This window comes from Catharus ustulatus, chromosome 20 (genome assembly GCF_009819885.2).
Source record: "Catharus ustulatus isolate bCatUst1 chromosome 20, bCatUst1.pri.v2, whole genome shotgun sequence".
Lineage (NCBI taxonomy): Eukaryota > Metazoa > Chordata > Aves > Passeriformes > Turdidae > Catharus > Catharus ustulatus.
In genome coordinates, this window is record NC_046240.1 from 10030110 (window position 1) to 10041963 (window position 11854).

Genomic DNA, 11854 nt, shown 5'->3' on the forward strand with positions numbered 1-11854 from the left:
CGGCGGGCTCCGAGCGGTCACCGGAGCATCAGCGGCGACAGCGGCGACAGCGGCGACAGCGGCCCGAAGGACGCGCCACTGCCGGCCCCGCTCCTCCCCCTGCAGCCCCTCGGGGCCCTTCTGCACAACCCGGGACGGGACCCCCACCCATCCCAAAGTGTCACCCCAAAACGAGCGGGGTTGTAACCAGACAACCTGCTGCCAGTGAATGCCCAGTATGCTCAGTATCCCCAGTATCCCCAGTGCTCCCAGTATTCCCAGTATCCCCAGTATCCCCAGAAGTGTGGGCACAGCTCTCACATTCAGCCCTGTCAATCAGCACAGAACACATTTTGTTATCAAATCAATCGCTGGTTTATTTTGTATCCTCCCCCTTTATATATAGCAGCAGGGCTGGGAGGGAGCTGGCCCGATTTGCCAGCTTAGGTAAATATAGCCGGGCAAACCTGGCTGCACTCCACCAGGAACCTTTCAAATAGGGCAATGAGCTATTTGTGGCCAAAGGGACAGACTTGGGGACATATCAGTGACCCAGAGCCGCCTGTTTGTTTGGGCCAGGGAACACGTGTGCGTGTAGAGCGGCAACGCTGACATTTATTATTGTGTAAAACCCCGCGCAGAAAAGCTCCAGAATAGAAATGCCTTAATAATTATCTCATCCCCAGTGCCATGTCCACTTCTGGATGCACATTTTCCGCCGAGCGGCTTCGTGCGTTCTCTCACGCACGGGAGGAGCTGCAGTGGAACATCTGCCGAGCCCCCCATGTCCTCCTCCTCCTGCACATCTGCTGAGCCCTCCATCTCCTCCTCCTGCACATCTGCCGAGCCCCCCATGTCCTCCTCCTCCTCCTGCACATCTGCCGAGCCCTCCATCTCCTCCTCCTCCTGCACATCTGCCGAGCCCCCCATGTCATCATCCTGCACATCTGCTGAGCCTCCATGTCATCCTCCTCCTGCACATCTGCCGAGCCCCCCATGTCATCATCCTCCTCCTGCACATCTGCCGAGCCCTCCATGTCACCCTCCTCCTGCACATCTGCCGAGCCTTCCATGTCCTCCTCCTCCTCCTGCACATCTGCCGAGCCCCCCATGTCCTCCTCCTCCTCCTGCACATCTGCCGAGCCCTCCATGTCATCCTCCTGCACATCTGCTGAACCCTCCATGTCCTCCTCCTGCACATCTGCCGAGCCCTCCATGTCCTCCTCCTCCTGCACATCTGCTGAACCCTCCATGTCCTCCTCCTCCTCCTGCACATCTGCTGAGCCCCCATGTCCTCCTTCTCCTGCACATCTGCTGAACCCTCCATGTCCTCCTCCTGCACATCTGCCGAGCCCTCCTTGTCACCCTCCTCCTGCACATCTGCTGAGCCCTCCATGTCACCCTCCTGCACATCTGCCGAGCCCTCCATGTCCTCCTCCTGCACATCTGCCGAGCCCTCCATGTCCTCCTCCTCCTGCACATCTGCCGAGCCCTCCATGTCCTCCTCCTCCTGCACATCTGCCGAGTCCTCCTTGTCACCCTCCTGCACATCTGCCGAGCCCTCCATGTCACCCTCCTCCTGCACATCTGCCGAGCCCTCCATGTCCTCCTCCTCCTGCAAATCTGCTGAGCCCTCCATGTCATCCTCCTGCACATCTGCTGAACCCTCCATGTCCTCCTCCTGCACATCTGCCGAGCCCTCCATGTCCTCCTCCTCCTCCTGCACATCTGCCGAGCCCCCCATGTCATCCTCCTGCACATCTGCCGAGCCCCCCATGTCCTCCTCCTTCTGCACATTTGCCGAGCCCCCCATGTCACCCTCCTGCACATCTGCTGAGCCCCCCATGTCATCCTCCTCCTGCACATCTGCCGAGCCCTCCATGTCACCCTCATCCTGCACATCCTTTCCCCACGCTCGGGGAAGCTCCACAAGTGTCAGGCAGCTGCTCTGACACCACTGGGCAGTGTGTTCTCTCCTCGTGCTTCCCCATCTGTGATCACAGGGTGTCTCCCAGCCCTGCCTGATGGGGGAGGGACTGTTTTGGGTCTGTCACGATCCCTGCTTGGCCCAGGTGCCAAAAGGAGCTGGTGGCCTCTGTGTGACCGTGGTGCAGAGCAGCAGCAGGGGGGAGGATGCCCCAGAGCCTCCCCAGTCCCTGCTCTGAGCTGGAATGGGTGTCTCCAGCAGGAATTCTGGCCTTGTTGGGCTAGGTGGGGAAGGAAAAACAGGAATTATGCATCAAGGCTTTCAGATCTCCGAGTGGAAATCAGGGAGTGTCTGCAAGGGGAAACCTTCCCTGGCCTTACTCATGGCAAGTCATTGTGACCCCACCAGTTCCATGGGAGGCTCTCCAGAGTGACCTGTGCTAGGGTGTGAAGTGGGAAGTGAAATTTGGGCAGTGTTAATGGCAGTTCCTGAATTATTCACTGCACTGATTAAACTTCTCTCCAGTGATCCCCTTTTCCACTCTGTCTGAAGGTGGTTCTTGTCTTTCCTCCCATTTTATCCTCATTTTTGGAGAAGCCCCAGGTAAAGCAGACAGATGTGGTTCTTCATAATCCCACACAGCACCAGCCACGAGGCATTTCCCAAATCCTGCTAGTGCAGAAATCCCAAACCCACAGAAATCCTTTGCTAAGGACCAAAAATGTGGGAGGATGGTTTGGAAAAGCTCTGGGGATAGCAACCCTCAGGATTTGAGGTGAGCAGCTCCAGCAGGGAAGTGTCACAGGTGAATGTATCTGCACATGTGGGCTGGGATATTGATAAAGGGGATGGTCCCTGCCAATTCCAGCTCCACTTTCACCCCTCTGAAACATCTGCACTTTCCCCTGCCCTGTGTAATTACACAGTGTTAATTTTACCTGAGATGATGAAAGCCCTGGAACAGCATCCTGAGCCCTGTTTGAACAGAGCAAGTTGTGCTTTGGACTCCTGAATTTACTCCTTGGGGAGGTTTCTCCTTCCCAGAGTTATCTGAAGCACAGCTGAGGGAGAGGAGAGCGAGGTCAGGGATGTTTTGTGCTGGGAACCAAAAGCACTGAGGTGCTGCCTCAGTGAATGACCTGCTGCAGATTAAATTACTCACCCAGATCTGCTTCTTCTCTTTGCTCCCCTGAGAGAGGAGCCACTTCCAGACACCAAACAGCACAAAGATGCTTGGAAGCCTTGCACTCCTTTCTGGGCCTTCCAAAAAGTCTCAAAGTCAATTGCCATTTCACATGAAGATTCAGAACAGACACTTCTTCAGCTTGAAAAAATTACAGCAGAGTATGGTCAGAGGCGAAGCAATCTGCCAGGGCTTGAGCAGTGTGAATAATGCAAAGCAAACAGCTCTGCAGTGTGAAATCCTGCCCTGTGCACCCACCCTGGGGCAGCAGCACAGGTGGGGGTGAAGGAAAGCTGGACTCACACTTCTGGAAAGCTGGAGGATGGATTTGTGGGTTGAGTTTTTTGGGTTTTTTTGGGATTTTTTTTTTTTTAAACAAAAAGAGCCAGAATTGATTGGCACGGCTGGCACTTGATGCTGAGCTCTGGAGTCACCCCACCAGGCGAGGGGAACAAAGCCAGCCCGTTGTTCCCTGCTCCAGGCTGTTCTGCACAGGTTTTTTTTTGTCACCTTTGGTGGCAGAGAGCACAAGCACCTTCCAGTACTGTCACAGGTGCTGTGACAACCCCTGCTCATTCTCTGTCTCTCTTTGTCTCCCCCTGTGCCTCTGACTGTCCCTACATGTGATCCCTGCCCTTTGTCAAACCAAGACAGTCCCAGCCTGGCTGCTGGCACAGGTGACATCAGGAGGCATTTGTCCCCCAAAATGGGTTGGGATTAAACTGAGATATGGATCACAGCTCAGCTCTGAGCAGAGGTTTGTGCTCTGAGGGCGCTGGGGAGGGAGGGGAGCTTGGAGCAGCCTCGGCTTCTCCAGAGCCACGGAGCTGGGGTGGGAGTCGGGACACCTGCCCAAAATTTGGGTGCCAGCTCAGAGGGCAGCAGGGGAAGGGAACCAGGGAAGGGATTCAGAGAAGGGATTTAGGGAAGGGATCAGGGAGGGGATTAAGGGAAGGGATCAGGGACGGGATTTAGGGAAGGGATCAGGGAAGGGATTCAGGGAAGGGATCAGGGAAGGGATTCAGGGAAGGGAACAGGGAAAGGATTCAGGGAAGGGAACAGGGAAAGGATTCAGGGAAGGGATCAGGGAAGGGATTTAGGGAAGGGATCCAGGGGAGGGATCAGGGAAGGGAACCAGGGGAGGGATCAGGGAAAGGATTTAGGGAAGGGATTCAGGGAAGGGATTTAGGGAAGGGATTTAGGGAAGGGATCAGGAAAGGGATCAGGGAAGGGATCAGGGAAGGGATTTAGGAAAGGGAACCAGGGAAGGGATTCAGGGAAGGGATCAGGGAAAGGATTCAGGGGAGGGATCAGGGAAGGGATCAGGGAAGGGATCCAGGGAAGGGATTTAGGAAAGGGGTCAGGGAAGGGATTTAGGAAAGGGATCAGGGAAGGGAACCAGGGAAGGGATCAGGGAAAGGATTTAGGGAAGGGATCAGGGGAGGGATTCAGGGAAGGGATCAGGGAAAAGATTTAGGAAAGGGAACCAGGGGAGGGATCCAGGAGAGGGATCAGGCAAGGGATCCAGGGAAGGGATTCAGGGAAGAGATCAGGGAAGAGATCCAGAGAAAGGATCCAGGGAAGGGATTTAGGGAAAGGATCAGGGAAAGGATCAGGGAAGGGATCCAGGGAAGGGATCAGGGAAAGCATTTAGGAAAGGGATTCAGAGAAGGGATCCAGGGAAGGGATTTAGGGAAAGGATCAGGGAAAGGACCCAGGATGCTCCTGCAGCTCCCATCCCACCTGTGGGGAGCAATCCCAGCCCTGTGGAGCCACAGGAACCCAGGGATCTGCGATGCCACCACGGCACCAGGATGTCACCACGTCTGGTTGTCACCAGCTCTGACATTTATCAGCTTCCCATGCTGATTGCTCAACATCTGATGGGAAAAAGCACAACCTTTCCCCCTGCAGTCCCTGTCACAAGGTTGTTTAATAGGGCTTGGGCATCAGCTCAAACAATACCAGGGGATCAAAGCCAGCTCCTGAAGAATTAGGGAGATTACAAAGAAACTCATGGCTCTTGCTGAGGCGCAGAATTTCCCAGTACAAACCAGGAGAGAGTTTCCTCCTGCCACCATCCTTCCCCTCCTGGCCCCCAGACCAGGCTGGGCCAGGGCACAGGACATCCAGTACAGCCCAAATTCCAGCTCAGGATGCCCTGGGGTGGGTGGGAATCCTTCCCCTGCGCGTAAGAGAAAGGCAGAGCTGGGCCTGGAGGCACAGAATGGCACCAGAAAAGCAAATAAGCAGCACAAGATCGTGATAGCAGCGAAAGGAAGCGGTGGCAGTTACGTGCTGAGGATAATTTCCCCTCTGACGACAGATTTTACAAGTGGCAGAGGTGTTTTAACGGGTGGGCCTTGGAGGGCTGGTCCAAGTAATCAGCCCAAAACAATCTCAGGAAGTTTAAGCAACACTTTGGAGCTCGGTTTGGTTGTACTCCTCTGTGCAGTTTTAGCTTGGAGGGACATTTTGAGAGGTGCCAGCTGATTTAATTTGTGCTCCTCTTTCCCAGCCCTGCAGGAGTTCTGGGAAGGGCAGAGGTCCACATGTGCAGGGAGCAGCTCTGGGTGTCCTGGCCAGCATCTCCTTGGCTTCCCAAGCAGGCAAAGAGGGGAAAAGATGCTGTGAAGGTTCTGGAAGGGCTTGAGGCTCCCCAAAAGCTGGGACTGCTCCCCAGCAGCTCCAGGACCATCCCTGGTGCACCTGGCAGAGAAATCCAGTTGTTGTTGATGTGGAAAATCCAACACAAAGCACCCAAACCCACCCAGTCCCTGCTCAGGGATTCTGTCCTGCACTGCCATGGGTGGAAGTTCCCACTGGATGTAAAAACCCCAGTGCTGGCTCCTCAGGAAACTCCAGCTTGTTTTCTGCTGTGGTTTTCCTTCCACAATGGCCAGTGATCTAACTCTCTGTTTTTAGCACAGTTTATTTGCTTTCCAGGAGGCAAAATAAACTCTGATATTGTCATTTATGCTGTGGCCACAGACCCCAGGCGAATTCTGAGGCTCTGGTACAAAGTGATAGAAAACACTGAGGACATTTGATCCCAGCTAATCTACTGGAATAAAAAGTGTGAGAAAGAGAGGAGAACAGTCATTTATGTGGTGTTAGCAGAAATCAGATGCTTTCAGGTTTATAAATGCAGTTTCCACTGGAGTGGATCCCCGATAGGTAATAAATTAGAGTGGTAATAAATAATTAGAGTGGAAATAAATGCTCAGCAGCAGCAATGCAGCAGGCACGGTGCAGGGAGAGCAGGGGCTCCCTGGGGCACTGCTGGGAGCAGTTCCACCCATCCCACACCATCCCCTTCCCTCCCAGGAACCTGCTGGGAGGGTGAAGCTGCCCAGGTGCCCCAGGTGTGCACACAAACAGGAGGAGGGATGCAGGAGAAGCAGGTGATTTGCAATAATTTTGCTCAGAAATTTTCCAGCTCTTTCTGTTGCAGCCGAGTTCTTGTTCTTTGTTGCCCCTCCCTTTCCCATTGGAAGCTTTCCACGTCTCTGCCCATGGTGGCACTCTCAGCTCTCTGCTTTATCCCTGCCTGGTGCAATTAGAAAAACACAGCCCAGCCCCTCTCTCTGAGCCTCTTGGGCTCTGCAGGGGAAGTCTGAAAGTTGTCTGAGCACCTCGAGGGGTTTGGTGGCCTGGCTTGGCCGAACAACCCCAATCCTCTTTGTCTTTTCTCCTAAAAGAGAAGAATTGGGGTTGGGAAATTGGAGAGAGTTGGGGTGGTTCAGCCTGGAGAAGCAAAGCTTGGAGTGACCTCGTTGTGGCCTTGCAGTGGCTGAAGGAGCTGCCAGGAGAGATGGAGAGAGGCTTTGGGCAAGGGATGGAGGGACAGGGAATGGCACAAAACTGATACAGGGCAGGGATGGGTGGGATATTGGGGGAAATCCTTCCCTGGGAGGGTGTGAGAGGCTGGGATGGAATTCCCAGAGCTGCCCCTGCATCCCTGGAGTGTCCAAGGTCAGCCTGGGATGGTGGAAGGTGTCCCTGCCATGGCAGGGTGGGATGGGATGAGTTTGAGGTCCCTTCCAACCCAGATTCTGGGATTTTATAACTCTGCCCACAGCATGGAACCACTGAAACACTGATGGATGTCCTGAGCCTCCATAACCAGAGGATTTAAAAGCAGAGAAACACCAAGATCTCCTCCCCCTGCTGTGCTGGGCTGAGCAGGAATCCCTCCTGGGTTTGGAAAAGCTGGCACTGACCGAGGGAGCTGAAGGGAGAGGATGGAAGTGCAGCCCACACTGGTGTGTGAAAGCTGCTGGCTCTTAACCCTTTTCCTTCCAGCAATTGTCACCATCCCCATGGCAGCTCCCTGAGCACGTTCTCACCCCTCTGGCAAGTTTTATTAACCATTAACTCCCTTTCCCTGGAGATATCCAAAGAATGGGAGATCAGCAGTAGCTGGGAGATTAATTCATTAATAGGAAAATCTTAGCTTTAGGAAGATGTCATTGCTTGGTCACTTTGATCACTCACACTAATTCCTCCTCATTAATCTGACAATTCCTCCTCATTAATCTGAAAATTCCTCCTCATTAATCTGAAAATTCCTTCTCATTAATCTGAAAACACCTCCCCACCGCTGTCTTTGAGCACAAAGTGCCCCAGCTGACTGATGGCTTGAGAAGGAAAAATAGAGAATTTTGCTGTGCCACAAACAATGCCAGATGTCCTTTACATTTTCTGCATTTCTGGGAGATTGTCCCCAATCCTGGATTGTGGGAACAGGTCCCTGAATGGTGCTGGATGAGTCTGCTTGGAGAAAATACGGAATGTGCCAGGTGTACATGAAATACCAGATGAACATTTCCTGGTCATTTGAAGGCCTTTGACCCTGCATTGAGAGCTCAGAGCTCCCTTTTTAGCAACACCACATTATATTGGGTGTGAAAGTTCAGCTGGGAGCTAAAGATGCTTTAAATTAGGCACCTTAATTTGGTGAGAACCGAGCCACATGGAATACAGCTCTGGAAAGGAGTTTTCCTTGGCAGAATTTGTGGCTTGCTGTTGGATGGGGAGTTAGATACAGCTCCTGCTACAAGTGGATTTCTGTTTGGAATTCAGTATTTCAAGATTTCTTCACCTTGCTCCCCACATCCCCCTCCTGCAGCAGCAAGGACTGAAAATATATTTATTTTTTTCCCCAAAATACAGTGGCTGGCTGGTGATTTGCCTTTAGGATAAGCCTAACTAAAGCAGCCTTAAATCTTAAATGAAGATTTTGGACACAGTTAAGAAAACAAATGTGGTTGATGGGGTGTGAGTTCCACTCTTCTCATGTACATAAAGCCTAAATTCAATTTCCTCTGTCCAATTCCATCCCTCCCAGGGACAAACCCGTTTTTATGGAGCAGAACTGCACACCTGTAGATCCCATTTCCTTGCAAATCTATTTATTTGCTCTCTCAAGTCTTATCAAACTAAAGCAAGCTTCTCTCTGTGGGATTTTCATTGGATTTCCCCACTCCTTCTGTGACCAACGTGGGTTCATTTTCCCTTGGAGATCCCAGTTAATGCCTAAATCCCAGGAGGTTACTGGGAATGGGGAAACCACCTTTTCCTGAGGAATTTTTTCCAGTTGACTTCATGGTTAGAGAAGAAAGGCAAACTCATGCCAGTTTACATGCGTGGAAATGGTGAGACCCGAAAAAATAAAAGCCTGGCACGTTATTTATGTTATTTATGGCATTTCTTCTCCTCTTGTGGAAAGCTTTGATTCCCCCAGCCCGTGTTTTCTTTGCAAGTACAATACAATTAAGCCATTTTCAGCTGGCAATAAAATCCTTGAGAACCAAAGCAGATTTGGCCACTTGAAGAGATGAGGACTAATGCAATCTGATAATTAGGTCCTTTCAGCGCCAAGACAGAAAAAGCAATTTAATAACGTCTCCCATGGAGTGAGACAGGGGCTGAAACCTCTGGTTCAAAGTCTGGGCCTGCAACCCAACTCCCAAATTTCCTCCCAGGGGGAATCTGCAAGACAGGGTGGCTGTGGTGACAACAGAGGGGAGAACTGTGACAGAAAAAGGGGAGAAAAATTCTCCAATTCTTCCTTCCCAGAGCCCTTCCTCTCCCTTGGCACTATTTTTTTCTGCAGATAAAGGGTCTTGAATTGAAAATCTCTCAGCCCATGATGATTTCACATCGTTTTTCTAGTATTTCAGTGAGAGATTTCCGAGGCAAGGCTGCGTCAGATTGGAAAACCACTCATGGAGAGAAGGAAAACGAACCCCTCGCTCAGCACTGAGGGTTAAGTTTTCAGCTGTCTCACCCTCTTTGTCCTGGCTTGTTGCAACAGGAAAGGGTTTTTTAGAAACTTTTCTTGTAACTTCAGCTTCCCTGTTTGGAAGTTTGGAAGGGTTCCTCTCGCTGGAGCCCGGGCAGGCGGCTCCGTTATGGTTTTCATTATCTGTGCAATAGGTTTAGAATCGATATTTCATTCGAAGAAGAGCTTTCTGGGCAGGGCTGCCCCGACTTTGAGAGAGTTGTGAAGCAGTGGTGATGTATCTGCTCTCCCCTGCCTCGTGTGAAATGCTGAATGGCTGAGTAAGCCTTACTCATCTGGGCAGATAAATCTGTAGTGGGGCTGTATTTTTTATCAGCCGCTTCGCATGAGTAAAGGCTGAGTAAGAGGCTCCAAAGCCGGGCTGCAATCTGAAATATCTTGGAGATTTTGCACAGGGAATCGCTGCACCCACCCCTCCAGCAGAGCATCTCTTAGCAGGAGTGGCTCACAGCTCTTTATTTCACTGACACAAAGCAGATACTTCGAATTGTTGCTATTTTAGCGCTTCATGGGAAGTGCACGAAGACAAACACGAAGGTTTTTCTATGATGCAGGTACATGAACTGTGCCCGGGTCTTCCAAACCGTGTGCATTCAATTATCTTCCTCTCACTAAACGGATAAACTAATTGCAGTCATGCCTCTTATAGATTTTGCTCTCCAGATCCATCACTCGTGAGTTCTGGACTTTTCTTCCCCTTGCAAAGGAGCAGAACCAGCCGAGAACAGCTCACCAACAGCGCGATTGCCCAACTCGCCAGATTGCCCAACAGAAGCACTCGTCCCTGCTTCCCCCTCCCCACCGCGTAAATTCTGCACCTCCTGCCCTCACAAATGAGGCTCTTGTGAACCAGCTGCCCTCGGCCGCCGTGTTTATTGCTGCAACAATGCGGCACTTCCTCATTGGGGATGCGGGGAACTCGGCAAACACCGGCGGTGCCAGGCACGGCACTGGTGGGATGGAGCAGCAGCAGCACGGGGAGCCTGCTCCTGCATCCCCTGCGCCAGGAGAGAGCACTGGGGCAAGGCTTTTCCAGCTCAGAGACAGCTCATGGCACACTTGGAAACTTAGCGAACAAATGAGGAGGAGGAGGAGAGTTTAAGCGGCGAGGAGCGCCTGCAGGCACTGGCATTGCTGTGGAAAGTAAGGAATCATATTTACAGCCTGCTCTGGACATTGTAAGGAGCTCTCTGGAGGCCGACCCGCTTGGAGCAGCCTATCCCTCAGCAGCTCCAGGCTGCTGATCCCCCGGAGCATCCCCAGCTCTGATTTTTGGGTGTTTTAGGGGCTGCTGTCGCAGTGCTGGGTGCAATTCAAGGTGTTTCTGGCGATTCCTAAAGCCTGGGGTGCTCTGCCCCCCTGCACTCAGCAGTCACCTTATTTTTCCAGCACACCACGGGCTGGATCTCAGCTGTTGTCCCTTGCCCAGGGCAGGGACAGTGTCCTGCTGCGGACACCTGCCCTGGAACCCGACAGCCCCGCACTGTCCATCAGAGCCGGGGCTTGGCAACCTTCAGGCTGTGCTTACAAGGCTGTTTTTGTTCCTGCGAGGCTCCCGGCCAGGCATTTCATCCTTATTTTCTTTGTCTTAGGCCACGTCCACCGTAGGGAGGACAAGCTGTTAAAAATCATTTGGATTTCTGCATGTTTCAACTCTGGCCAGCCTGACCGAGCTGCCACAGGTGACTCAGGGAACAAATCCCACGCACGGCAGCCAGGCTCGTCCTTCCCTTGCTCCAAAAGATCTTAGTCCGGGATCACAGCTCTTGTTTTGGGAGGGATGTTTCATGCAGTTAAAGAGAAGGATTTCGGGTTTAGGAGAGGTGTTGTGTTGTGTTTGCCTGCTGGGGTCGGGAGTTTGGGATGGGACACTCTCCACCTTAGCATTTCCCTTCACTAAAATAAAGAAAGGGACAAAAGGAACGAAACTTTTCCGTCCCCGCTATTTTTTTTGTCACTGCCCGCGGTCTCGGACATCAGCCCAAAACACGGGAACAGGGGAGCGGGCAGGCAGCTCCCACTGGAGCATCCCAAACTCCCCGCGAAGTCCCGCAAAAGCCGAGGGAGGCTGGGGGGATGCCGGCGGCAGGTGCCGGTGCCCGCGGGCACAACCGGAGCGTCCCGGAGCCGGGACACGGAACCGCACCGGTGCTGCGTCCCCGCAGAGCCGAGCGAGAGCGGCCGGACCCGCACCGGGCAGCGGGGAGCCCGGGGAGCCCGCCGCCTTCTCCCGGGACCTTTACACCGGACACCGGGGGTCCCGGGGACACGGCGTCTTCTCCTGGAAACCCTCCGCACGGGGATCCGCGGACCCGGTGCCTTCTTCTGCATCGGGAACACGGGGACCCTCCGCAGCGGAGATCCGGGGATCCTCTGCACCGCGGACCCGGGGACTTGGTGCTTTCTCCCGGGACCCTTTACACCGGGAAACCGGGGATCCTCTGCACCGGGAATACAG